This window comes from Manis pentadactyla, chromosome 8, assembly GCF_030020395.1.
Source record: "Manis pentadactyla isolate mManPen7 chromosome 8, mManPen7.hap1, whole genome shotgun sequence".
Classification (NCBI taxonomy): Eukaryota; Metazoa; Chordata; class Mammalia; order Pholidota; family Manidae; genus Manis; species Manis pentadactyla.
This window is the reverse complement of record NC_080026.1, coordinates 83130692-83158684: the sequence shown is the minus strand read 5'-3', so window position 1 is coordinate 83158684 and position 27993 is coordinate 83130692. Positions and strand designations below refer to the sequence as shown.

At 35.8% G+C, this 27993-nt stretch overlaps 1 long non-coding RNA gene across 3 annotated transcripts; it reads left to right on the top strand.

The window, feature by feature from the left end:
- The first annotated feature begins 130 nt into the window (after positions 1-130).
- Positions 131-27993, top strand: LOC130684581 (uncharacterized). 3 transcript variants are annotated; one of them, XR_008998913.1, is made up of 3 exons: positions 131-414; positions 3057-3150; positions 26187-27993. It is a non-coding gene; the product is annotated as an uncharacterized LOC130684581 (long non-coding RNA). The 3 variants fall into 3 exon arrangements; XR_008998912.1 differs by lacking the exon at positions 26187-27993 and adding an exon at positions 25394-26175; XR_008998911.1 differs by lacking the exon at positions 26187-27993 and adding an exon at positions 6138-6663.

The following is a 27993-nucleotide window of genomic DNA, read 5'->3' as shown; positions in this document are numbered from 1 at the left end:
AATTTTATGAGCACAGCACTGCCTGTTCCTCCACCCAGTAGTCACCCTTGTGACCAGGGTAAATAAACCAAATGTTCATGAAGCAGTGTTGACTCGCCTCACCCACTTGCTGGCATCACTGTGTGGAGGAAGTAGGCTGAGCATCACAAAGCACATCCTCAGCGACTTCTGTGTGGTGAGATACAGCTTTAATTTCCCTCCTTACACCTGCCACAACACAGAAGTTTGAGCACAACCAGAGGGAGCAGACTGGAATTTAATAGCTCTGCACAGTGAGCAATGTGATAAGGCAGAGGTCAGACTGAAGTAGGTGAGCTGCCAATGGGAGGTAAGAAAAGAAAGAAGAGCATCAGTAATTATTTGTAGTAGTTTGACCATAAAAGGGAAGAAAGATTGGAGAGCAGCTGGAGAGAGGTAAGTAGATGAGCAATTGTGTATTCATTCAACAAATATTAAACTATCTTGTATGTCCCAGGCACTAGGATAGGCACCAAGAAGACGTTTTCATCCCTCATGGGAGTTCTGCCATCAGACAGACGGATAGATCGATCATGTGATAATCTCAAGTGCACAATGACTATTTTATGATCTGATCCATTAAAACAAATGCATCATTATTTTTCAGATATAAACACTTAATTTTTATAAAGTCATCAAACAAATCTATGTTAAAATTTTTAAAAGATAAAAATAACATGTTCACCTGTACTTGGCTTTGTTTCTCATCCCCTCTTCTTTCATTTGTGTTGTATTCCAAATTGGGTCAGTCCTGCTATTGTCACTTATTTAGAAAATATTTTCTATAATGGTGTCCATAACCTTATGTTCAGAGCCTCTCACAGTGTTATTTGACTTTCAGAAATCATCTGATCACCTGTAATTTACAGAGCACTTCCACAGTCAAGCATTGAATATTACCCCCATACAAGTTAGAAATGTGAATAAAGCAGGGTTACCCTAGCTACGTCATAAGCTGTCTGAGAGCTCTTGGCACTTCTGTACTTAGAGGTATTGAAAATATAGCCAGAGTTCTATAAATGTGATTTCTGTAGTACTGGTGTAGCTGAGGATCGTTGGGTTTGTAGAGGAATGATGAATTCTCACCTAAGATTTCTGGAACATCCCTTAAAGAGGTGGTATTTGAACTGGGTGTTAAAAGATGAGCATTTCAGACAGCAGAAAGCTAGTAACCAAAGTCATGGTGGCAAGGAAAACAGCTTTTGAGTGGAAGGAGGACAGTGAGGGGAAATGGTTTAGTATGACTAGAGAGGTTATGTGAAAAGTGGTAAATGTCTTGATCTCAGATCTTGGAAAGCTCTGCTGAGAAGTTTTAGACTTGATCCCATAGGGACTGGAAAGCTATTCGAAGTATTCAAGCAAGTGGAGAAGCATGAAGTTTAGGAAGAAGACCGGGATCATCAAGAAAACTGGGCAATGATGGACACTGGAAGCAGGGAGTATATAAGATAGGAGGCAATCTGCCCAGATGGGAGATGGTGGCTGCTTGAGGAGCTTCTGCTATGACAATGGCCTTGGACATGTAAAAAGGAAGTAGAGCTTTTTGTGTGCAAAGTGGCCATCATCAGTTGGATGTGTGTGTTGTGGCATGGTACCTGGATGGAGGGGGAGAATGAAGAAGCCAGGGAGAGTGACAATGCCTGTGACTTTAGGTGTGGAAAGCAAAACAAATTGTGGAGAGAAGAGAAATGAGGATTTAGCCTGGAAGGCATGAAAAAAATATATTAATTTAACTGTGGATGTCAATATAATTGCTGCCAAGTAGAGAATCTTGAACAAGGCCCACATTTTTAAGGGGAGGTAGAAGAGCCAGAGAGAAAAATTGAGAGAAGTTTCCTATAAGACTGGAAGTGAAGTTTCAAGAAAGCCAAGAAAAAAGTGGATTTCAAGGAAGAGGCCTTGGCTGTGATTTGTTTCATTTATATAATCATTCAGTTGTACCTTTTCCCTTTCTCTTCCTTTCCCTTTTGTGACCATTCTATGGAATGGGCTGTGTGGCTCTCAGGGCTACACCACACCTGGGTTCACACTTCATCTTTGCCACTCTGCTCCCTACGTACTCATGAGCAGTGACTGGCCTAGAGTCACCAGCAATCAGCTACACTCCTTCAGAAGCTCTGCAGAGGACACGACTTAAGGAAAGGAGCTCCTTGTGTGTTTGTTAGGCAGGCACAGCGAGGGAGGAGAGCCGGGGAGTTAATGCGTTTATATTTAGGATTTCCCTAACTCAAGCTTCAGGTTTGTCTCTAGGAGTAATACAATTTCTATAGCAACAATAACTACCTCCAAGCAAGAATACTGTCTGCCTTTCAGTTTTCATTGTAGGGAGTCAGCCGTACTCTCGTTGGGTAGAACGGTCCATTTTATCTCAATGTCCCTATATCATGTTCTACATGAAAAATTTTTCTGTGAATTCCATATCAGGAAGATAAAATACTTGGTTTCTTTTGGTAATGATGTATTTTCTCCTTTCTAGTATATGAATTATAGAAGAAACTATGTTTTCCTTTTACTTAATTACCAAGAAATTAAAATCCATATTGTAATGTCAATCATCTCAACTATTGACCAGTATAGGTAGCCTGTATACTTCTTTCTCTTTCATATTTTTATTCTTATTATTTTTCTTTATGGAAGTCACCTCAAATCCTTAAGATGAAGATTCTTAAGGGCATAAATAAATACTTTTACTGTTAACTAAAGGTCTTACTATACATCATCCCCAAAACAAAGAGTCATCAGAATAGTCCACTGAATAGCTGGCATCCACCTGAGAGATGTGGGAATTGAGCCCAGGTGAAGTTAAGGACTTAGAGTTCATTCAGACAAATACTGAGTGGGTCTTTCTCTAGTGGCAGTAGTCATTTCACCCCTTCTTGGTCAACGTTTTATGAGCAGCTGGTTGATTGTAAGTGGCATACTGTTGGCTGGGATAGCTCTTGTTAGATGAAAAATAATCACTGACATAAGAAGCTAGGATCATTTGAACAGTTTTCTTCTTGACAATGAGATATCCTATGCCTATATCTCCTTCCCAGGTTTTATACAATCAAGAAGCACATGAAAGAGGCCTCTTTCAAGCATTATTAAGCTATGAAAATGGAACTGAAGCTTATTTTCCCCCTTCAAATGGTAAGTAACTACTAATTTGGGTAACAGAATTGACTTTCCCCTCCTTCTAATTTTCTTACACTATTTTCAAAAGAAATGGAAATGTTTCTTGTGTGAAGATGGCATGACTTATGATTGATATCCAGATTTGTCTCCAGAATATTTTCTAAACAAGGGGAATATTGCATTTTTCAGTTCATTTGTGGTTTTAATAAATTCTAGTTTAATATGCTTTATCTGGTTTAGAATTTAAGTCATTTTGACCTACATATGAGTTTTGATAATTAAAATAACATAACTCTTCTACCCACTTTATGGACACTTTTTAAATTCTTTAGTTAGTAGCATAAAACTGACATGTGGACTTGGAAAAGTCATGGCCACATTCAAGGAAGATTTAGAAATGCCAGATTGCTGTGCAGTGGCACTTCTCTCCATACCAGATGCCCTAGTTTGGAGCATCTGCCCCTTTTGGCCTGGGCACTGACTGTCTTTAATTGGAAAAACTTATTATCACTTTGCAAATGACTAGAACTGAGTCTTCCCCAGTGAGTGATATCAGCTTTTGAAGAAAGGGCCACATGCTGAGTTCTTTCACCAGGGTATTGTGCCTGAAGAACTTAAAATTATTTGACACAGTTCACTCTCCTTTCCGCCCACAAAATCATTTGTTATTTTCACTCTTCATCATATTTTATTTTTCTTTATATGTCCTAATACATATTCAAAAGAAAATTTCTCTATATATGTATAGCTATGAATATTGTAAAATTTCATTTATTCTAACAAATTAAGGAAGTTGGCATATCTCAATTTGTGGGAAGACTGAATTATAGATAACTTTTAAACAAATGTGGCTTTTAGTACTTTAAACTACATATAGTAACTTCAACAAAACCTTACAAAATAGAAATCCTTAAGGAGACCTGTTATAATAAATCACATGAACATTGTGTTATTAGCATATAGATTGGATGTATGTAGGCGCTTGTAAAGTGCCTGAGGTTCATTGAAAATAGTTTATTCTGTGTCTAAAAAGTGTACATAAGATTGAAAATAAATGTCTAAAAGACCATGTCTTATCTACCTATAAATAAAGTATTTGCAAAACAAAGGTAAATGTCAGCCTAGCTCATGAAATTACCAAGACTTTAAATTTATTGAAGCCCTAAATTAATGAGATATTACCATGTGTGCATAAATAACTTAAAGAATAAAATTCGCTGATCCTTCTCTCATATGGGTATTTGTGCTAATGAATCAGGATCCTATTTACACTATTAGTCCCCAAAGTAATTGCTTATGTGAAGAAGTTCTGTCTTATGGGTTTCCAGTTAATTAAACCCGTTTGCATTTTATGCACACATTTTAAATTCTCATCCTATTTTTTCATAAGCCAGATTCAAATATGTTCAAGTAATAATAGTCCCATTAAGGCATTAGTCTTTCATTTCTAAAGGAACTTTCAAAATAGCCATATGCATAAAATGCTTATTAGTGAAATCCAATCAATACTTTAGAAAAGTCAACCGATTAAATGTTATTTTTTTTAGTTAAGTTTTCCTATTTGTAATGGTGATTACTATGCTGAACATACTTCCAATTTCTAATTTTTCAGTTAGCTTAATTTATTCAATGACTTTTCTTGCTTTGATTTTGCAAGGCAGTTTTTAGCTTCTAACATGCCTTTAGAATTACAAGCAACCTTTTCCCAAAGAGCAGCTTTTTCAAGACATATGCATATTAACTGATTGATCTTGCCAAGCCAATTACGAGATCACTATAATATGGAACAAAACTTTTCTAACTCTAATACTGAAGAACGAGTATATTATTCACAAAGTTTGGGATATTTTAACAGGTATAGTTTTCTCACAGTTTTCAAATATTTGAGAAATTGGAAATTAAAGTACTTAACTGATTAAAAACTATAAATGCCTTCATTAGATCCAAACTATGGAAATCTTCAATGCTACCCTAGCTTGGAAGCTTGATGAAGCTACTGAAGTTGGGAGAGTAGACACAGAGGGACAGACCAGATGGAAGGAGGGGCCAGGAAGAGCTACAGGATCCAGGCAGTGGGCACAGGGTCTACAATCAAAGAGCATGGCAAGGCCAGACGCTAGCAAAGGCACTGTAAAATTTGGAAAGCAGATTTGAAATCACACCTAACCAAACTCTCTCTAGGTGGTTATTAGATGGTTATCTAGTTTATACTTTATCTAGGTGTATTAGTTCCTCTGCAAAGAAGACATAAAATGTAGAGTCTGGATACAACAGGCTCAAATTCTGGTTTAAGATTATAGTTGAATCAAAAAAAGATAAAGTATCCAAATGGAGAAAGAAAGAAAAGAAAACAAAGTGTGTGTGTTGGGGGGATCGGGGGGAGTGCAGGAGAGACAAGGAAGGATATTCTAAAATCAGAGTATGACAGTTACTTGGTCCTTAATTTACTGTGAGATCTTAGGCATTTTGCTTGAACGTCTTGGAGCCACAGTTCCCTCATCAATTAATATTATACTTTATGGTATACTATTAAAGTATAATTATATACTTTATGGTATATAATATATGGACAATAGTGCACTTTCATTGTCATCCTAACATAAGACATAAGGATGAATGGAAAACTATTTTGATACACTGAAAAACTCATACACTTTATAATAAAACAAACAAATTTCATTCAATTAAATCTTACTGATTCATTCAAGCAATGATCTATATAAAGCATAACACCAATAGCTTCCTAAAAAGATATAATTTTCTTTGTAGCTGGAATTGCCCTAAGGAAGCATTTCTTCTCAGTTAGAGAAAATAGGAATAAAGCACTTGTATTACCACTTGTATAAATTTTTAATACTGAATAAAATATTAGTGTTTAGTGTAATATTGATTCTCAACGTAATACTCCTCCATAATCGCATGCTAATTGGTTAGAATTAAATCAGACAGATTCAAAAACCCTGAAAATAGACCATCTAAGACTTGTAATTTTTTTTCATTAGTTTCCAGAACTCCAATTAAAATGGAATTAATACGCCAAATAAAAGACCATGGTACAATAAAAGTTCTATGCACTATCATGTGCCCCCTTCTTCCTTCCCACTGCTCCAGCCCCATGCTGAGATAAGGAGTGAAGAGGCTGGAAGGAGGGCTGGTCATCACCTGAGAGTTTAAACCACAGAGTGACGACATTCAAGAGGCAGACAATCTTTGTGCATCCCAGCTCTGTAATTTACTGTGAGATCTTAAGCATTTTGCTTGAACGTCTTGGAGCCACAGTTCCCTCATCGATTAATATTATTATTCTAATAGTTATCAACCTCCTAGAGGTGCTGAAGTAAAACTAGGGATGATTTTTACCACTAGAAGATATTTGGTAATGTTTATTTTTTTTAGAGATAGTTTTGGCTATCACAACTAGAGGGAGTAAATGTGCTATTCACACCTGAAAGCAGCGGCAAAGGATGCTGCTCATCTTCCTAAAATGCACAGGACAGGTCCTCAAAACAAAGAGTCACCTGACCCAAAAGGTCAATAGTACAAAGACTGAGACATCCTGGAGTAAAGTGAAATAATGTATGTATTGAGCATAATGTCTGATACACAATAGGCCCTCAAAAAATGTTAGTATAATTACACTATTTATTTGAGAAGGAATTCCATGGCATGAGGATTGAGTACTATAAGCAATTTAGTAAGCCCATCCCAGTGTAGTCATGCCCATCTACTAAGTCATCTAGATACGGTGGCTAATTTTTAGGAGTCTTCAGGAATGGACTGACCCATTTAATACTTGACTAGTCTAGCAGGCTCATAGACAGGATTGTACCAAAGTTCATGGGCTATCATTTAATTTGTACTTTCTTAGAAATTAGAATGAGAAAACATAAATTAAAACTAACATAGTACCTGCTGACTATTAGTACCTGCTGACTATTACTTTTTAACTTGTTAGTAGTGGCTCAGGAGTCTCCAATAATCACTAACTTGCTCAAACTGATGGTTGGACAAATAGCTAGGAAATACGATCTTCTGGTTATATAAGATCTTGACTATGTGGTACACGAATATTATCACTTTTAAAACTAATTGAATGCAACAGTTTTAGCTTAATATTAAAACATTTTAAGGAGGGCAAACTTTTGCTTAATGTAAGATTTTTGAGGCCAAAGAGACCTGAGTTTGAATTTCAGCTTTATAACCTTCAAGCTATGTTACCTCAAATAATTTGCCTAACTTCCCTGAGCTCAGTTTCCTTATCTGTTTAATAGGCATAAAATTACTTCAGAGGGCTGTTGAGAGAATTTAAAAAAACATACAGCATTGGACATATATTAGCAGTGAATAAATTGTAGCAGCCATTATTTTCATTATTAGATATTTATGCAGTTTATAGTTTATCTTGATTTATTCATCTTTGCAAAAGAAGACATAAAATGCGGAGTTTGGATACATTAGGCTGAATACTTTGCATTGCCATAGGGTCACTACCATTGCCATTGGTTCTCATTGTAAAGAATGATAACTACGATGTGTCAGTAGTTTTTATTAATAGAAGCTCAAATTACATCCACTGTGCAAAAAAAAAAAATCTTAGACTCACTTCAATAAAATTGATTTAAGAAGAAAAAAACAAACTGTATGCCTTATATATGGAATTTCCCAGTGAGAATTTTTTTTTTAAGGAAAAGGTGGATTTCCTAAATTAAAGAATGAATGATGTGCACATCTTTGTGGCACATTTTAATTTTGTTGATAATCCACTTTTTAATTAGCCACCTAATTATAATTCAATAGAAATTTCCCTCGGTGAATGTAGTAACCTACTTCAGAGATGGAAATGGTGCTCTGAGTGGGTGCCCTAACTGTGAATTTTGACACTTTTTCAGGTCCAATTTTTTCTAAGTCTAAATGGCCCAGGAGAGATGGGGAGAGCTCTCTTTCATAACCTCATAATTCTGACTACCAGGAAGGTTGCCTGTAAGGCTAAATTTACCTTTACCAGTGTTTATTTTTCCACTTTCTTTGTTCCCTGGAGAAGACCCAACTATTTTTTTAATCTTCGCACCTTTCAGATGTTTTAAATTTAAAAATAAAAGCATTTATGATTAATCCAAAATATGGCTCTCTTCATTTTTCTTAGTGGTTTGCTTTCTCTTAACTGCTCAAGTCTCTCCAACTCTTGACAAGCAAAATACTGAAAGGTACCTGAGGAGACCATCTCAAAATCATACCAGGCATTTGTTTAATCCCATAACCCAAACCATTTTAAGGAGGAAAATTTTTTATCTATTCCTTAGCAATAGACATTTGAAGTTCCCAAACCTTAAATTATTTTTTATCATTAGTTGCTCATGACCTTAGTTTGAAATGTTTTCAAACTTACCATTTGTTGCTATGGAAATGAAATAATTGCTTTATTGAATTCTTTTGTCCAACCTGGTGTTATGTCAATCTTTTGCATATACTTTTATACTACTGTCTCTCATTCATTTCTGGCTCAAAGTCATTAAACATATACAGAGAATAGAGTTGAACTTGTCATTTTAATTAATTAAATTTATCTCCTTGCTTTCATTGCTGCCTCCTACAGTCTATTTTCAATAAAGCATAAATCAGGCCATTTTGCTTCTTGACTCAAAACTCTCTAGAGGTTCCCTATTTCAATCAGAGTAAAAGCTCGAACCTAACAATGGCACTCAAGGTCACCTATTAGCCTGCTACAACCACCATCTCGTTCTGCCCCCACAATCATACTCACTCTACTCCATCAGTCTTACTAACAGTTCTGCAAGCACATCAGACATGTTCCTGCCTCAGGGCCTTTGCACTTGCTATTTCCTGTCTGGGACACTCTTTCCCAGGAATCCACAGGACTTGCACACTCATCCTCCCAACCCCCACATGGGTTTAGGAGCTGGAGGAAACAGTTTCCCTGTGCTTCCTTTCGATCACTGAAAAGCTTTAACTGGGATAAGTTGACATTTTTGCCATATTCCTTTCCCCATTACTTTTCCTATTAGATAAGGAGACTATTATCACCAAAATGGTGAACTGACTGGGATAAATTAGAACTCCCAATCCGTAACACTTCTGAGTGAATCCTGATGCAAAGAAAGAAATAGATACAGATGGAAATGCCAACTCTATAAATAGTTAAATGAAAGAAAATGCAAGGATTATTTTCCTTTGGACCTACATATACTTTTTCTAGCACACATGTTCCCAGTATAAATATTAGTGCTTTAAACCTGATTCAAGAAAATACATACCTCCCGATGACAAGAAAGCCATAAATACAGTTCATGACCAAAGATTAGTCACTGTTTATTATTGCTGGTGACATATGATACATAAGGGAGATTTGGCAATATTTCAGACATCTCCAGTCAGCCATTTATCATTTCGTAGTGGAAGATGAGGAGATATTTCTATATTAATGGCCCCTATAAAAGCAAATGAGTGTAGAAACGCCTGATGTGTTTTATCATTGATAGTCAAAGGGACATTGACAATGTTAAAAATGTGCTGAGTAGATTACACATTTTGTACAAGTTGGTCTTCTAAATAGTAAGATTCCATTTTTAAAAGAAGCAGAAGAAGAAAGGCACTGTGTTCTATGTGGCTTAGTTTTCCCGTGTGTCCTTGAACAGTATTTCTGGACTTGAGTTGAGAAACAGAAGCTTGATTTATCTATAAAGACTGTAACATTTTGAACAGCATGATGGCCTTAAGACAATGCTGCTCCAGGCCATGCTGCTGTCCCAGCACAGAAGGTTTACCCTACATGTCAATTTGATGCAATATTTCAGACACCCAATGCACCTGTCCTCCACCAAATTTAACAGTACTTCCCTATTTCAATCTCTAATTCAAAATAAACCAAAGCACAGAACATGTAGTAACTTCCACGTGATTAAAAAATTCAAACTCATGTTCCCTTCGTAACTAATATGTCTATACAAGTGAAAGACGTAAAGCCTTTGGAGAAAGAATTTTAAAAATGGGGCTGGGGAGGTAAACAGCCAAGAACTTTATCTTAGGAACAGTGGGAGTAAGTTACTGAAAAGTTTGTAACAAAACCAACAACTTCTGCAATGCTTTGAAGAATTCTGAAGACACCATTAAAAATTGAATATAAAGCCTTCCATTTGGTTTTGTGTATGCTTCAATAGGCAAAGATATATTTAATGCCGAGGGTGTTGAATCTGAATTAGTACAAATATTATTAATTTAATGTTCATACTGCATTTTCTGGTTTATAAACTGCTTAGCAATAATTTTATATATTTTCCCTCACAGCACCACTGTAAAATACATAAGCATTTTATTTTTCCCATTTTATACATGAGGCAACCTTTAATAAGTGATCTATTTCTTTCCTGTGCATATTGGTTAACTGGTAGATGATTAATTTATGTCTATGTGAACTCCATCATACAGAGTATTTATTTTAGTGTGAGCTGGTATTTATTTTACCCTCAAAGCATTACAGTATCCAATTATATATGCATGTTTTAAAGGCAGTAAAGCAGCCACCAGTTTTTAATGCAACATTAATCAGATTTTTTAAATCCACAGTAAATTCTGAGTTAGGGTATTTAAATCAATTGTCTCCATCTCTCCCCCCTCTCGTCCATGTGAGTGAGAAATGGTCCTTCTATAAAATGACCACATGGCACCTGTCCAGTGACACAAAAAAAATGTGCTGAGATTTTCAGAGTTTAAAATCTTCACTGTAAAATAAAGTACAGAACCAAAAGGTTTATCATTACATTTGGCAAGAGTGGAAGAGTGAACGAATCTGATCATTTATATCTGCCTATGAAATAACTTGCAATTGTGGAGCTTCTGCCTTGCCCGCTTCCTCTTTTCTTCTTTCTTTCTCTGCCATTTCTTCCTTTTGTTTTCTTCATCAACTTCTACATCAGCAAGATGGTTGTTGTGGCTGCTTGGAGAAGTATAACGAACCATACATAAGTGATACGTTAAGTTTTAATTAAAAAGGTAACATCCATTACAACTCTATCATTTGCATTATTTCTCCATCTTGCACTGTATTGAGATCTAAGTAAAACTGCTTCTCTTAGTGTGTGTGGCACTTAAAGTCCTCAGTTCTCAAAATTCTCCCTAAGCACTGATTCAGCTAATACACATCTTATATCATTTCACTACTCTAATCCTAGTAGAGGACAAAGCATCAAAAAGTTCAGTCATTTTGTCATAAGTCAAATTTTTAAATTAATTAGAAATGTGCTTTATTTTCATGATAATTTATAATACATAATTCTCCTTTATTTATTTATCTCAAGACTCTTAAATTTAGCCAATTAAACTAACATTAAAAAAAAATCATTGCAAAGATTCCAGCCCTAATTTCACATGCAAAAGTTTCTGATTGGCATGTTAGTTGTCAAAGCCAATATTCTGAAACTCATTGTATGTACTGGGCATTTAATTCTTCCAGAATCCCAAAATGTTTCTTTCAAAATTAAGGAGTATTTTTGAACCCAGGAAAATACTTAGAGTTACAGGAAGTACTATAATATGAGTCTTTTGAAAATATTTTTATTATTAAAAATTTTGTAAATACTGAAATATAAACTCCATTACAACAAGACAACATATTATGAGGTAATTTTAATTTGTGTGATTTGCTATGGGATCTATTGTGTAGTACCTAAGTAGGGCACAGAAGTTTCAAAAATGAATTTTTTAAAACAAGGAGCATTACTACAGAGGAATGTCATTGAAATAGTCTCCTCAGGCTCCTTGCTAACAGATCAGTTATAAAAGGAATCAGCAGTTCAGTGCACAGTTTTCTAACTTAGAGTTAGATATACTTGACTTGACCTTAAGTGGGCACAGTGGAGTATTTCCATTTAATGAATATATATATATATATATATGTCTGTATATAGGAGATTTTAGCCATCTTACTTTCTGTTATAAAATAAGAAAAAATACATATATAATCTAAAGAGACACTTCAAACATTAAAGTATAAGCTAAGTATATGAAACATAGACATGCCATCCTTTTAAAAATCCTTCCAACTACTCAAAATATCCAAATGAAATGCTGTAACTTTCTTTACATGCCATAGTTCCAATATCTAATACCCCAGGGCCTTTCCCAGTCCAAGACTTTTTTAATGACATTTATTTTTCCCATTTACATTTATTTGACCCATTTGCAGCTTGTAAATTGGCTATATCATTTCCCCCTGAGAACTCTGTGTCCTTACACAGCCTTTTAGGAGAACTGTGAATTTACATCTCTTTTTGGAACAACAACAAGCTAAATGGGCAGAGAACCAGATAAGACTTCCCTACACTTCCTCATTTTCCACCACCTCTCATGGAACATGAAACACAAGTGAGCATCCCATTATTGAAATGTTGGTCTGGCTCTATTCCCAGGTTCTCAGTCTTGTAATCCCAGAATCCATTATTACGGTGTTTCTGTTTTCATCAATTGTCATCGTTTAACATAATTCTGTTAGCTTTTGCCAAAAAAAAAACCATTTTGAGGAGTGATTCTTATATGGAAACACTGAAAAATAATGTTCATGCTAAATAAAAACACTGTATTCTTTTCCAAAGAGAGAACTTACATGAAATCAAGTGCTCATAATTTTTCAGAACTGCATATGGAGAAGTTGCTGAAATTCAATATTGCTTCTAGTTAGAGTCAGCATAGCACTTACACAATAATGATGCAACATTTCCTTGCAAACTAATAAAAAGTATTTCAGCTTTTATTCTACACATAACTTAGAAACTCTCACAGTAAAAATCTTACAAGTAAGCTTTCCTGTCCATCAGAAGTAGGTACAGTAGAAGGACATTGAAAGGGGCAAAAATGGACAGCGTCTTTAGAGCCCTGATAGGGTAAAAAGAGCTGGCCCAAGAACCTGGGTCTCTAGACTACATAACAAATGTATCCCTGGAGAAAGAAGAATCCATTAGGTTGTCATGGCTTTGAAACATCAGCCATTTATACTTTCCAACTTATTCCCTTGGTTACGAACTCAGATTCACTTGGTAGCAAGTTCACTAATCATAATTCTTCTTCCCATATATTTACATCCATATCTGTATCTATATCTACAGGAAGAAAATACAGCGATCAAACAATACAACTTATCACACGAGGAACATATTTCTTATTGTAAATATATTGGCATCCTGCTACAAAGAAGCTTTTTCCTTATTTTTGATTTTTCATCCTTCTACTGCTTTGTTTGAATATCTATTCTTTTCCACTCTCTCCTTCTAGGCCAGTGTTTAATATGACCCCTGTGTTTTCAGATGTCAGTACTATTTCTTTTGAGTATAAAATGCAAAGGGTGTTGCCCATTATATCTCTGATGTTTCTATAATATAACCCCCAAATAATTTTTTCAAAATTCCTTCAAAGAGAAGTACTTATTAAAAACAAAAAGCAAACAAAAGAGAGCTATCTCATATGAAGTTCAAATGCAGTTTATGCTGAAATTTTTTAAGAGTATGAACAGTTTTCTCTCTTGAATGTTATTTTGAATAGAGACAGGAAGATGAACTAAATGACCTCTTGATGATCCCCCAACCCTATGATTTTGTGATAATCTTAGCTTCCAGCATCTCATTTTCTTCAAACACTAAAATTGAATCTGTCCTAAGATATGAGAGTGTTTAACAGATGAAAACCTTTTAATGCAGGAAAAATTCTGCTTGTTTTCTTGGAAGTAATTTTCTTAAAAATTGCTTACACTTACATTCAAGGCAGCCCATATTGAAACATTAAATCCAAAAAAAAAAATGAAAGAAAAATTAGCAGACATACTATTTAATGATATGCAATGTATTTATTTCTTGACTTTTGCCTTTGTTGTTCTGCATTAGAAACATTTTCTCCTACAAGTGTGGTTAAAGGAATCATGATCTTTACTTAAATTTAAAATCGTCTTGCTTTCTACACTGTAATTGTTTCTATTGAAACTGGAGAGGTTTGTTAACATCAGTGGACATTTCACTTCCAAATGAAGCTCCCTTCTGAGCCAGGCTCCTATACATCAAATACATTTGACAAGTCTGTTTGGTGAAGATTAGCACTAGTTAATTTAAGCAGTCCTTGAGCATCCATTTAATCCACCACTACTGGTTTTCTGTACGAAGCCAATGATGATAGTTGGAGGCACAACAATTTAGTAATTAGTTTACATCATTTTTTTAGTCAGCTATTTTTGAAGCAGTGGAAAACTTCAGATATAAAGTAAAAAAACAGACCTCTCACATATGAAATAAATTATCTACTTGACCCTAGATTCAAATACTAATATTATTAGTTATATTATTACTACTACTACTAATGACGGTGATAAACGTTCCACAAAAACTAGCTACCCTGAGCTAATCTCTGGCAGAGCTTTACATATATTATTTATATTCAATCATCACAACAGTCTCTGAGGTTTTATCAAAATAAAGATGGTGAGTTACAGATATATTCTGGGACATTTTTTCTGATATTGACTTTGAGTGTCCATGAATATTTTTACAATGAGTTGTTCAGCATTCAATTGATTATTTTTGTTGTTGTTTGGTCCAATTGTAGTTTGGATGATACAGAAGGAACACAGAAAAGCATAGCATTAATCTTGGACTGTAAAAGCCCTATTTGTATTGTGACACAAATATAAATGTAAAGCAAGCAGAAAAACTGCTATGTAAGCTCTTTTCTGAGCTTAGTATTGTTAGAAAATATTTAACTCTTATGTTGTTTGGCAGCTTTACTATTGTGTGTACTGTAACTTCAAAACAAATTATGCTACAGTCAAAAATGATTCTGAAGTTTCACAGTGGACTCTTTGTATCAAAAATTTATTAGTTTCTTGGGTAAATGTGTATATTGAAATTAATCAATTGCCAAGGACCATGAAATAGAGAACTAATATCCAATATAAGTCTGAGTTGTATTGATCAGCAAATATTTGGTATAAGGTGCTAAAAAAAAAACAAGTCACCATTAATATTGAATAAATACATGTCTTATGGCTGGAATAGTGGGTATATATACCTAAAGAAGATAGCATTTGATTGTGCCAAATATAAGCTGTGAATACAACTCACATCATCTAAGTCCTACTGCATTCAAAACGGGAAAGCATTTTTTATGCAATGAGCAAATTGGAATAGAATTGTCAACAACCACAACTTCTTTTTAATTACAGCACAGAGAGAGAGAATGATATTCACTATTACAGGCAAATGATCACAGATCACAATGACACTGCTAAGTGACAGAAAGCAAGCGGCATTCATAGCATCAAATGATCCCTCTGCAACTAGAGACCACACTGGAAATGCTTCTGGTGATGGTTTACCCAGCTGGATCTGTATGTATCAATCAAGCACTTGCCCCACTTTGCCAATTCTTTCCTTTCTAACATCAGAACTGAGACAGTCAAAAATGTTTGAGGTCCTTTACTCTGCTTTCTAGGGCTTCACTTTGAGATAGGAGAGAGGTTATATGCTCTCACCTACTCCATTCCCCAAATTCTAAAATCACATCCTAAAAGTAATCAAAAACTTTTCATCAGGGCCACTTGTACAATAAATAGTAAAGACTCACAAGGCTGAGCGGGACCATAAAGGTCATGAATGATAATCCTACACTCCTTTTATGATTGAAGTGATATTGAATCACCACCAATGACAGGAATCTTTCAGCCTCCCAACTTGAGACAGCTCCAGTTGACAGAAAGTCTTTAAAGCAAACTATAATGTGTCTTTTTGTAAGTTCTACTTATTGGTCCCAGGTGTAAACTTTGAGACTAATGAAATGTTTACTTCCTCTGATACCCTGACAAGCTCCTTTCCAATGATCCCTCATTGTCTCTGGTTTCCTTCCTTCAACACCTTTGTCACTTTTCTCTGAACATGCTCCAATTTTTTATATTTTACAAATATGGAGTATAATCTGACTTCAATAGGATGAAACACAATTAGCAATAGCTAATTCCAAGTACTGAAATTAGTATCATCCTTCTGTATCATCCAAACTGCAGTGGGACCAAGCAACAACAAAAAATAACCAATTGAATGCTGAACAACTCATTGTAAAAATATTCATGGACACTCAAAGTCATTCCAAGTACTTTCTATTACACTAGATTTGCTTTTGTGGCAACCATATCAGAGTGACAATTAAAATTCCTAAGTGTTCTCAAATATCTAAGCTAAGTCACACATACCTCATCCTATATCTGTGTAGTTTTGTTTCACGTACGTTTCCATTAATATTACCTCATTAAATTTGTTCCAGCCCACCAACTTTTTTTCAACTTGGAATGGGAAGTATAACTTCATTGTGTCATCTCACTTAGTTACTAAATGAAGTCCTAACTTGTGTCATAGTAAATCTGACTAGTATTCTTTCTATTTATTTTAATACTTAGCTTAATTAAATGTTGACAGTAACAGGACCAGGGCACCACCATTAGAAATTCCAGACAGCCATTCATTATTCATTTCTATCTTCTGGATGTGGCTATTCAACAAGTTGCCAATACCTTTGATTTCTAGCTCATATTTCTTCATCCTAGCCACAAGGATTCTGTGCCATGCATTGACAAGTATCCTGTAGAATTCCAGATATAGTAATTACCCCCTTGGTCAGTCCAGTAACCTTTTCAGAGAAGGAATGTTCATCTGCATGACCTGTTCTTTGGAGAATCATCTGGAGCCCAGCTGTGAGCCCTACCACAGCTCATTTGAAGCTCACTGATAAGAGGTTGTTGGAAACCTGCTTCCCCCCCGACTTTTGAAAATCAGTTCCACGTTCGCCAATCCTTTGCTTGTGTATACCTCTCCTGCTTTCTGCAGTTGCTCAAAGATGGTCAGTGGCAGTTCAGTAGGTTTCATTTGCTAATTTACCTCAGTTTACTCACATCCCTAAAACCTAGCACAGTGTCAGAACAGACGAGATATCCTACTATTTTTAAGAATCAACACACTTAAAACTGGTATTTTGGTAATTATATTTATGCTTTAAACTATGAAATAGGAATTATATATGTCTGAAGACAGATCTGTTTATATGCTATATTAGAATTTTGAATTGGGCAAAGGAACGTTCCACATCTGACCATGTGCCACACATACTTCACACCCTTCCACATTTTCTTCCAGTGGTTGTGTATGACATTCCCCAGATTTCGAGAAAGATGATTTGCATTTTACCTGGAGACATTTTGGGCACTAGTTTTCCTACTGAGGCTCAGATGGAGCCATATTTGAACTGTTCGGTTGTGGGGGAGACAGAGAAAAGTGTGGGGCATTAAAAAACATACAAGGAAGGCAAGGTTGAGCTTTGAAAGAGTATAAAGGGAGAGATGTTTCCAGTTCAGTCCTATGAGGCCTCATCTCCCTGTTCCAAGGACTGGAGTCCCTCTGCTCCCCTCTTTACTTCAGTACCAAATTCTCTTGGGACCTGGCCCCTCTTCCACTACCCTAAAATAACCTGCGTCTCTCCCTTATTCCACTACTGTAAGGAAATTTAAGCCAGAGGGACAGAAGAATTTCAGGTAGAACAAGCTTCTAAAGACAATAAATAGGTGACGATAACAAATCTCACATTTCAATAAAATCCTGGTAATTAATTGAGATTACTCAGGGAATTATAGAGTGTCTTTACCCCAAGGTTTCAATCATTTCTAAGGGACAAAACAAAAAAACAGATGCCCAAGAACACAGCAAGCACCAATCAGAATCGTTGAAGAAATCTAGAATATAGGCATCTTCTTACACTCTCTTTATTCATCTTCTCTTCCCTCTCAGCAATAATAGTCTATCGTTTCCATTCTCTCCTTGACAAAGAAAATAGAAATCTGACAATTCTGTTGTCTTTCTCATCCATCAACATTACCATCATCTCTAAGCCTCAGGTCCATCTTTTCTTGGAACACTGTGCTCTTTGAACTTAAAAACTTTTATGAATCCTGAAAATTGTTTCAGTTCTTCTCAGATCATTTGAGTGTGTTCCTTTACATCTGAACAACTCTTCAGCCGGATTTTCCCAGGCTAATACATAACATTCAAGCATCCGATCAAGAGTCGCTGCCTTCTCAGAGAACTTCCCTGACCACCTTGTTCGAAGCAGCCACACAGCTTCGCTCTCTCTCCCCTACCTTGCCTTACTTTTCTTAAAAGCACAATTGTTGCCTGGAATTAAAGATATTTTCTTTATTTGTCTTTCTTTCCTACTAAAATGGAAGCCCTCTAAGAACAAGGACTTTGTCTTGTTCACATCAGTGTCCCTAATGCCTGGAACAATGCTGCTTCACAGAAGTTTCTCAGTAAACATATGCTCAATAAATGAATTGATAAATGGGTTATTTAAAGCAGAGATACACAGAAACTGCAAAGAAGGTCACACAAAAACCACCAGAATAGTTTCTTCTTCATAACTGACAACTTTATTTTACTTTAGAATTACCTGCAACTAATTTCTATGTGGTAGAAATTGCTTGTTTTACAGTAAACTTTATATTTTAGATTGTAATATAATCTGAATTGCTTTGATCATTTGAGAACCATTTTATAGACACATTAATAGACAAATATTTTATAGACACATTATGGACACAAAATATAGAGAGCTAAAATTTTTTAAATTACTTATAATCCTAATACCAGAGAAAACTGTTATTAAGAGTTTTGGGTTATTAATATTAAGATATTTAGAATTTCTGCAAACTTTTCCATCTTCTCAATGCATTTTCCTTTCCAAATTCTTATGCTGTAAAATTCTACTAATCTGTTCCCTGAACTTTAAGAAATTTGCTCTCATAAATTTGCCATATCTGTCTGATATCTTTCTGATCTTCTACCTTCATCACAGTTTTTTAAACTATATTTTTATTGTTCTATAAGAGTCCTGATACTTCCCATTAGCCAACCAGTTCCTCTTTCTGAGTTAGAATTTGTTTGTTTGAAATATCAGTTCCCCCACTCATTTCCTCAGATTTCTGGGCAATGAAATTGCCAAAAAGGCAGGTCAGAAACCTATCAGCCTGGGTTTAGCTTAAAATGAATTCCAGGATAGGGGGTTAGAGACCACCATCAATATTGTATCTCATAGAACACTTGTCTGTATTAGTCTTAAGACTTTATTCTACCATTATGGATATACTATAGAATTAAAGTAGTAGAAAAACACTAAAAAAGAGACTTTCCAAGAATCTACATTCATTCATTCATTTATTCATTCAACAATTACTGAGAACTTATTATGTGCCAAACACTACTGGGGCACTTCAGATTCCAAAATGAAAACAAAGAATACACTACCTAGGAAAAGAAAACTAATTAATTTTTTACAAATATTTACTGAACACATACTATGAGCCAGATACTATGCTAAGCACATAAGCAGGAGAAATCATAGTATATATATCATAGAAATATAATCATAGAAATATAGATACAGATTTGGATTTAAATCTCTATTACATGCTAAGCTTAGAAATTGATGAATAATTTCCTTCATCTATAAATTGAGAATAACAACACACACTCAAAAAGAAATTAAAAGGTTTGAGAAATTAAATCATCCAAGGTACTGGTAATACAAAGATGAGCAGAAGTCCCTATTCTCAAGGTACCTGAACTCTAGTAGATAATATATATATAAAAACCTAAGCATTTCAAAAATACTTGTTGAATAAAACTAAATATTCTACAGGGCAAAATGTGACACTGTCTACTAATCATCTTCTCTATTGAATGGTATGTTTCGTTGTACACCTAGAACTCCTAATAGAGTATCTTATGAGTAATGGAATTCTCAACAAGTGTTAATTGAACAAATAAATGTTTTATAAGCAATTTTTCCACAATATCAAACTAAGGTCATGAAATTCTCTCTTAATGCAGAATATATACTTCTAGAAACTTCATTTTAATAGTGATTTAAATTCTCCTTTAAGATTTTTACAAATGAAAGATTAGGTTTCTGCCTATAAAGGAAGACTATAATAGATATTATCCCTTATTTTTCAAGTTTTATATAAAGAAACTGAAATGACCTGAGGATACTGTTAATTGGCTCTACCACTTAAAATCCACAGGTTGTTCTTTGGTCTTCACTTCAAAATAGTGAAGCTTCTTTGTCCGGAAATAAATAACAATTTCACAACTTTGGAAATGTTTACATATTTCCTCTGTACAAACTGACTTTATAACAAAGACTGAAGGAGCTGGGGTTTCTGAAGCTTTGAAAGCTAAAAGCTGCAAGTATAAACAGTGAGTAATATGTTAGTCATAGTAAGCAGATGTTCCTTAACAGGACAAGAAATAACATGTTAAAAGGCTGCAGGGAAATTAGGATAGACGAAGAACTTTTTATCTTCTGAGTGTGATTCTAAATTAGGTGGCCCTAGAAAAGCAAGCAATGTAAAGATTGTTTAGAATTATACAGCTATCCTTGAAGGAATTTTAATTAATTTTTAATTAAGTCTTCCTTAATAGAAGTCGGTTGAACAAGATGATTTTCCCAGATCTCAAATTTCTAGAAGCTGAGAGACTGCTAATTTCCCATGTGTCCCCTGGAGGGCAGCAGTGGACCAAAACACAGGGAAGAATTTTCTGTCCATCTTTTATCCTTTCTGGCATCAACATTTACCATTTCTCAGAGAAAAATTCCTTCTGTAAGGAAATTGGCAGTAGCATATTTATCTTTGAGTACCTAACTAGCAAAATCATTAAATATTAGAAAAGAATATTTCATGAAGTGTATTTTTACAGAGATTAAAAGAATATTATATGAAGATTATATTTTATATTTGTGTATATCACTTCACATACATGTACCCCCGCTGGTCTTTTTCATGCATTTTGAAGTAGAGAATGGTGTGAGACAGTAGAAGGAAAAAATGACAAGATGTGTCAAGACAAAGATATCAGTGTTTTCCTTCAGCTGTTTTGAAACGATCGATAGCATTATTAAATACCTAGTCATTCATTCATTCATTTTCTCAGGAGTTATCTAATACATAAGAACCATTATATTAGATTTTACATTTGTTAATGTGTGGAACCAAGAAACTACTGCAGGGAGCTAATGATTAAGGAAATGATACTACATTATATGATACAGGAAAGAGTAATACAGAAATACACCCAAATACTTGAGAACTTTGGTAGCAGTGTAACAGAAAAATCTTTGCACCTTTTACAAATGTTTTAGATTTCTTCTGGAGATCCACAGGTCTGAAACCCTTGTTCTGCTCCAACAGGACACATAACTTTATATTTAAAATAGGTGATGACAAACTACAGGAAAGCAGGGAGAGCCTGGGTATGTACTTTTCTAATGCTGAGGTTTTCTTTTTTAGTAAATGTTGCTGTTTAAACATTTTATTTTGCTCAGACACATTTTTTTGCAAAGGGTGCAACTTTCAAAAGAGCCTTTTTGCAAGGCTGCCCTAAAAGCCTCTTACAATACCTGTGAATTTATCTGCTAGGATCCTGTTTATTGTATTCAGATTATTTGCTGATTAAACTTTGCATTCACTTTCATCTTGTAAAATGGGGAGCAATATGCAAACCTCAAGTATGTGAAAAAAAGATTAATGATGTCAAAATTATAATTCAGTCAATATTTGCTGAGCCATTTGGGTTTTCTGTATGGAGCAGAGGTTAATGAAAAATGTCTACCTGTATAGCAGTGAGTGGCTCTGAGAACATTCCTGCCATAATTTTTGGTCAAACCAAATGATGTGGTTTGTTTATGTGATTGTTTATGAGATCACTTTGGCTAGAAATTATACATTATTGCAATACTTCTGGAAGAATTCTACCATGACATCTGTAGCTGTGATCTGCATTACAATTAAGACTTTCTTGAGATGTTAGAAAGGGACTTTCACACCTAACAATATGGCTGGTAATCATTAATGACTGTCTAACTCTACATTAGACATAACATGTTTGTTTAAGCACTTTGAAAACTGGTGGACAGTATAAGTGACATTGCTTTGAAGATTTAAAGTAGCAGAATCATAATATTGTCAGTGTGCAGGTTATCGTTATGAAGCCAAAACCAACTCAGGAAGGGGACAAAACTGTTGCAATTGAAGCAGGAATCACAGTGTTTTTTCAAACTCTTTCTATTTGCCCAAGAGTTGACTAAGCCAACTGTTATTTCCAGAGCTGTAATAAATCATCTTAAGACTTTATCAAAGGACAGATAAGCTTCTAAGTACTTGTCAAGTAGAAAACTTCCTTAGAAGAAAACAGAAAATTATGACTATTTGAAAAAATCCTAGATATTTATGCTACACATTTTATGACGGAGAGAAAAACATTATATAATTTGCTTCTTCATGAAGGTGTGGAAATGTCCCCCAAAAGGCAAAAAAAAATTGTAGAAAAGGTAGGTATAAGAGCCAGTTTGGACTCCTGACTTTGTTTTGCATTTGCAGTTTGAGATGAGCTTATAAAATAGGGGGTGTTAAGCACTAAACATTCTTCTCTCCTCTGCCATTTCTGTCTGCTTCTATTTAAAAGGAAAATAAAACCATTTTGCATATTTTGATATATTATCTGTCACAGGCAAGTGTTTCTTTTCCTGTTGAGAAGGGTTATATTGGAGGTCAGTGGTAACCAGATGATTTTAACGTTCATTCCAACAAGAACTACAGACCACTAACTGCATATAATCCACAGACATTTTTTTCTCATGTGGCTCATTTTGAAAGTTTCTACTCACTGGAATTCAGGTGCAGAAAAATGTCCAGTTTCTTTAAAAACATTATAAATGATCACTACATTTAATAGCATGGTAATAACATATTAATATAATAACCTATCTTGCTTAGAATTTACAGCTTATGAAAGCACTTCCAGACACAAAAATGCATTTGAACTTCACACTGATTCTAGATAGGTGTAGGTAATTCCATTCCAGACATTTCTAAGAATTAAGGGTGTTTAGGGAGTTTCCCAACATCACATAGCTAGAAAATTGCTGAGCTCTTTTTAAGGCAAGGTCTCCTCACTCGAAGTATTTACCACATATTTGCATTCATTTTATTATACAAGCAGCCTACTTATATGTTGATGTAACATAAGCAGATTGTACTCAATACACATCTCTCCAATATAGAGGGGTGCCAGCAGAGTCCCAACAGGCAAAATAATGCATCCAGAACCACACAGCTGTGAGCAGTGGAGCCAGGGTTCTGATCCAGGTGTGTCCAACTCCACAGCCACACTGCCTGCCAGAAAAGCACTTTCTTTCCAAAGCCACTATTATTCCAGACTGGGCTCTCACTCCCCTAATTGTTCTATTTTAAAACTCTGTTGGGCAGATCTGTGCTGACTTTTGCCTCACTGCTGCATGTTTTCACTGAATGCAAGGTTTTCTACAAGCCTCAGATGAGAGTGGTGTAGGCTCTCTGTTTTGAGTGTAATTTGCGTGGCATGGCACATTGCCTCTTAAATATCAATGAAGGACCAACTGAAGTAATCTGGGAAACCCCTGGGCCCACTTAGAATGACAGCCATCACTCCCTTTCTTTGGTTGATTGAAGGGTTGGGAAAAAAAGAGGGCCTGAGTTAAGCACACTTGACTCTGAGTACAGGACAAAATTTTGACTCCCATAGCCACAAATCCAACCCCATAAAAAGATGAAGAGCTATAGAAAGAAGTTTGAAAAAGACTCCACAGCCCTGCTGTCCGCCCTGTGGACATGATGCAAACAGGACATCTTCCTGTAGTAGCAAGTTCAAGGTATTAAAAGTGGTAAGCAGTGGAGGAAGCAGCCACAGATGCCAGAGGGTACAGGCCAGTGAGGGTAGCCAGCTTCCAGCACTGCCACCCAAAGGCCACAGAAATTGCAATCCAACTGTAATCATTACAAGTTCTGCATGACTTGGGCTATGACTGCCCATAAATAAGAAAGCATGAGATGTATGGTGCAGACATGATCCAATAGTATCATTTTAACCTCTCTCATGAATATTTCCAGTCTGAATATTCTGTCCATCCAAATAGTTCAAACTCTCAGACAGATACAATGAATACAACTTTCTTTTGGAAAAAGTAGTCACTTATTTGATACAATATGTTATGCTGCAAATGCAGATAATTAAATTTCCAGTCTCTAAGGGGGTACTTGGTTCGTGTGAGCAACTTATTTACAGCTGGCAAAAACCACATGTCTGACTGTGAATGTCAGACTCTGCTGGATTACTTAAACATAGTATTTTATTAAATTCACCAGTGTAATCAATAGGGGGTTCTGGTTGTCACACTGATTACATTCTATGGAAATTCTATGGGCGCATCATTTAATTAGACTTTTCACTTAGTACTTATCAGAGTATAAGAAATATCATCATAGCTTTTTGCACATGGTAATGAAATCACTGGTACATTACCAAGATTAAATCATGAAAATATATCTACCCTTCTGTTTTCCTCCTGCTAAAATTATCAACTTCTTATAGTACCACCTGGATGACAGGCAGAATATTCAGAATTTCAAAGCTTTCCACAACACCTACCAGTCTCCATGTCAGAAAAAAATAGTATTTCCAAGCTACTGTTTATCGTTCTGGCATTTTCAAGCCTAGTAGCTAATTTTTTAAAACATCAATAGCATTTACCTACATTGAGTGTTCAGTATAGTGAATGTGTTATGTGCTCCACTCACATGATCTTATCTAATCTACAGAGAGACACTCTTCCCATTATACAGATGTAGAAACTGAGGCACAAATCACACCAATGGTAAAGGATAGAGCCAGGATTAAAACCCAGATCTGACTGATTCTGTGGCCCATCTAGACCAATCCACTTCTTTTATAGATGGAGAAGCAGACTCAGAGAGGAAACCTGTCTTTCCAAAGGTCACCAAGCTGGACAGTGGCAGACAAAACTAGAACTCAGGTTTCCACCTGTTACCTTTATTGCTATGAGCCACCTCTATAGACCTGAGCTAATCCGCTTTCTGTATTGTTTCATTTCTGTTTTAGCACAGAGCTGCCAGGCTCAAAAACATGTAAGCAAATATCCATTAGCACTGCTGCTTGTGATGTGTGGAGCAATCACATTTTTTAATGGACTCTATCTGAGTCCTTGCTTGTCTGCATAGCTCTTAAAGAGGTCTGGAATAAATCTATTGCTCACTTGGCAGTCAGCATTTGGCATAGTCCCTCAAATGTTAAAGTTGGATGTCTGTGGATTTTGCTTTCTCTCCAATCACTAGAAATATATCCCAGAGAATGTCATCCTGTAGCTCCCTATTCCAAGACCAAGGATGGTGACTGTTTCATAAAGAGTCTTCTTCTCCAAACAGCACTGATCTGGCCATTCTTTCCCCCAATTTAAATACTCAGATAAGTTCTTATCAGGAATGGGTGTTGAATTTTATCACTTTATCTGTATCATGATAATTGTATGGTTTTCTATTCTGCCATTGTGGTGATTTATTTTATTGATTTTTGAATATTAAAACAACCTTGCACTCCTGTCCACATGGTCTTAATGTAATATCCTTCATAAATTGCTGGATTTGCATGTGTTTTTATTTGCTGATATTTTGTTCTGAATTTGTGGTTTTATGCTTATAATGTCCTTCGTCAGGAATGTCATGCTAACCTCATCTTGGGCCCAGTGGTGGTCACATGGGTATTTACATATGTTAGAATTAACTGAACTTAAGATGTAAACATTCTAAGGTATGTAAATTATACCTCATTTAAGTATGAGTTTAAAAAATCTTTCAGATGGTTTCACCATGTCCTCCAGCCAAATTCATTAAAACAGCATTCAAGGCTTCTGTCTGGTTGTACAGCTGGGTAATCTTTGTTAACTCCATCTTGCACCGTGGCCACAGAGACTACTTTCAGTTATTCAAAACTATCATAATTCTCCATACTGTCAGAACTTTGCAACTGCTCTTCCTTTGACACAAAATGACTCTCCTCCATACCCCTCTTTCTTGACCTGGAAGAATTCTTTCATCTTTCAAGTCTTAACATAAATGATGTTCCTTCTAGGACATTTCCTGGAGTATTCTGACTCTCTGCAGCCTCTGGGAGAACAAGTTGATCCGTTCTCTGGGCTGCCACTGCACTGGGCACACATGCTTTACCGCACACAAAACAGATCCTGTGTGAGTATTCCTGCCACCTCTCCCGAGTCTCCTTCTCATCTCCAGGTATCTAGGGCCCAACGGCACCCAACAAGGGTGCTTGGCAAACAGTTATTGAAAGAATGAATGCTTCCTTCAACTCAAAGTAGTGGTGGGGGGGAGATTATAACATGGTAAAGCTGTTAACATTTTATAAAACCAATGAACAAATGACTAAGTGCCAAACAAATCTGGGGGGAGGAGAAAAGATCTAGTATAATTATACTTCCATATTGCTGCATAACAAATTAACCCCAAACTTGCAGACTTACAACAGCAACCATTTCACTTGCTGCCAACTCTGTAACTTAGGCAGGGTTCTGTGGGGACAGCCCACCTGCTCCGCATAGCATCAGCCTGGGGTGGTTTCAGCTGGGGTTGACCTCACCTGGCTGGTGAGCTAGTGTTGGCTGTCAGCTGGGAGTTCAGTGAAGGCTGTTCTCTGGGGGCTCGGCTTCTTATCCACCAGTCCTCTCCATGTTGGTAGGTTAAGGTTCTTAAGAATGGCAGTCCCAGCTCAGTCTAACTTTTTACATAGTGAGTGGCTTCCTCGGGAGTGCAAATGCAGAAGCTACCAGGCCTTCTTAAGGCTTGGACCCAGAACTGACACAGCTTTTCTTCAGCCATATTCTGTTGGTTATAACAGGTCACAGGGCCACCACATTGCACCAAATTGTTTGGGAATAGTCAGAGTCCTCAGAGAAAGATGATCAGCTCACTAACAAATGAGGCCCAACTGTAAAACTTTTGTAGAATCCCATGTGACCGAAGTTCAATGTGTTCACTGAGAAAATTAATGACTGAAAATTGTTATAAATTTAGTAACATGTTTAAATGAAAAATACCTCATCAACCACGATAACACACACTTAATTTTCAAAATAGCAACGTGCTTTTTCAACAATAAACAAGCTTGATGCACACATGGGTTCCTGTTTCCTTTGTAATCAAACAGTGGACCCTTTTGAATATATATCACAGACAAGTTACAGACCACAAATTTAGACTAAAGGAATGCTTCCTAATATTGGGTCACTGCTTCTATGGTATGTTAACTAATTGCAGTGTTTTATAATAAGCACTGCTGGCATATACTAGACCTACTATTTAAATTAATGTATTTGTGCTATCTAATGATAGCCTCAGAACTCTCTGTGGTCTGGGGAACCCAGGACAGTTACTCCTTGAATAATTGTCCACAATGGGCCACAAGTCTGTCCAATCAGAAGAAAGCCTCTGTGTTAAGACGTTTGGAATAATTCATCAGCACACTGTTTTTGTACTATTTACTCTGCTGTTTACAAAGCATGTTCAGTGGAACACTGTAGATTGTTAATAGATATTCTAAGATCATGAATAAGGATGTCCTGCTCAAGTAAGTATGGACCGCTCAGTACATACTATTTTATTCTTATAAATTTATTTTCACAGACAAATGCCCTGAGAAGTCTTGCAATTAGAAATAAAACTTTAAGAAGAAAATAAAATACAAAGCATTTCCCAAACTTACTTGACCACTTATAAATGAATAAAGGACTAGTCCCCCTTACTAACACAGCTTCACTCAGGAGATGGTTCAACAGAATATACTTTGGGAAATGTTACTTGACTATTTTTTTTTTCTGTTTACTATTAAATTCACTACTGGATATTCCAAAACTGCTTTTGTTCAC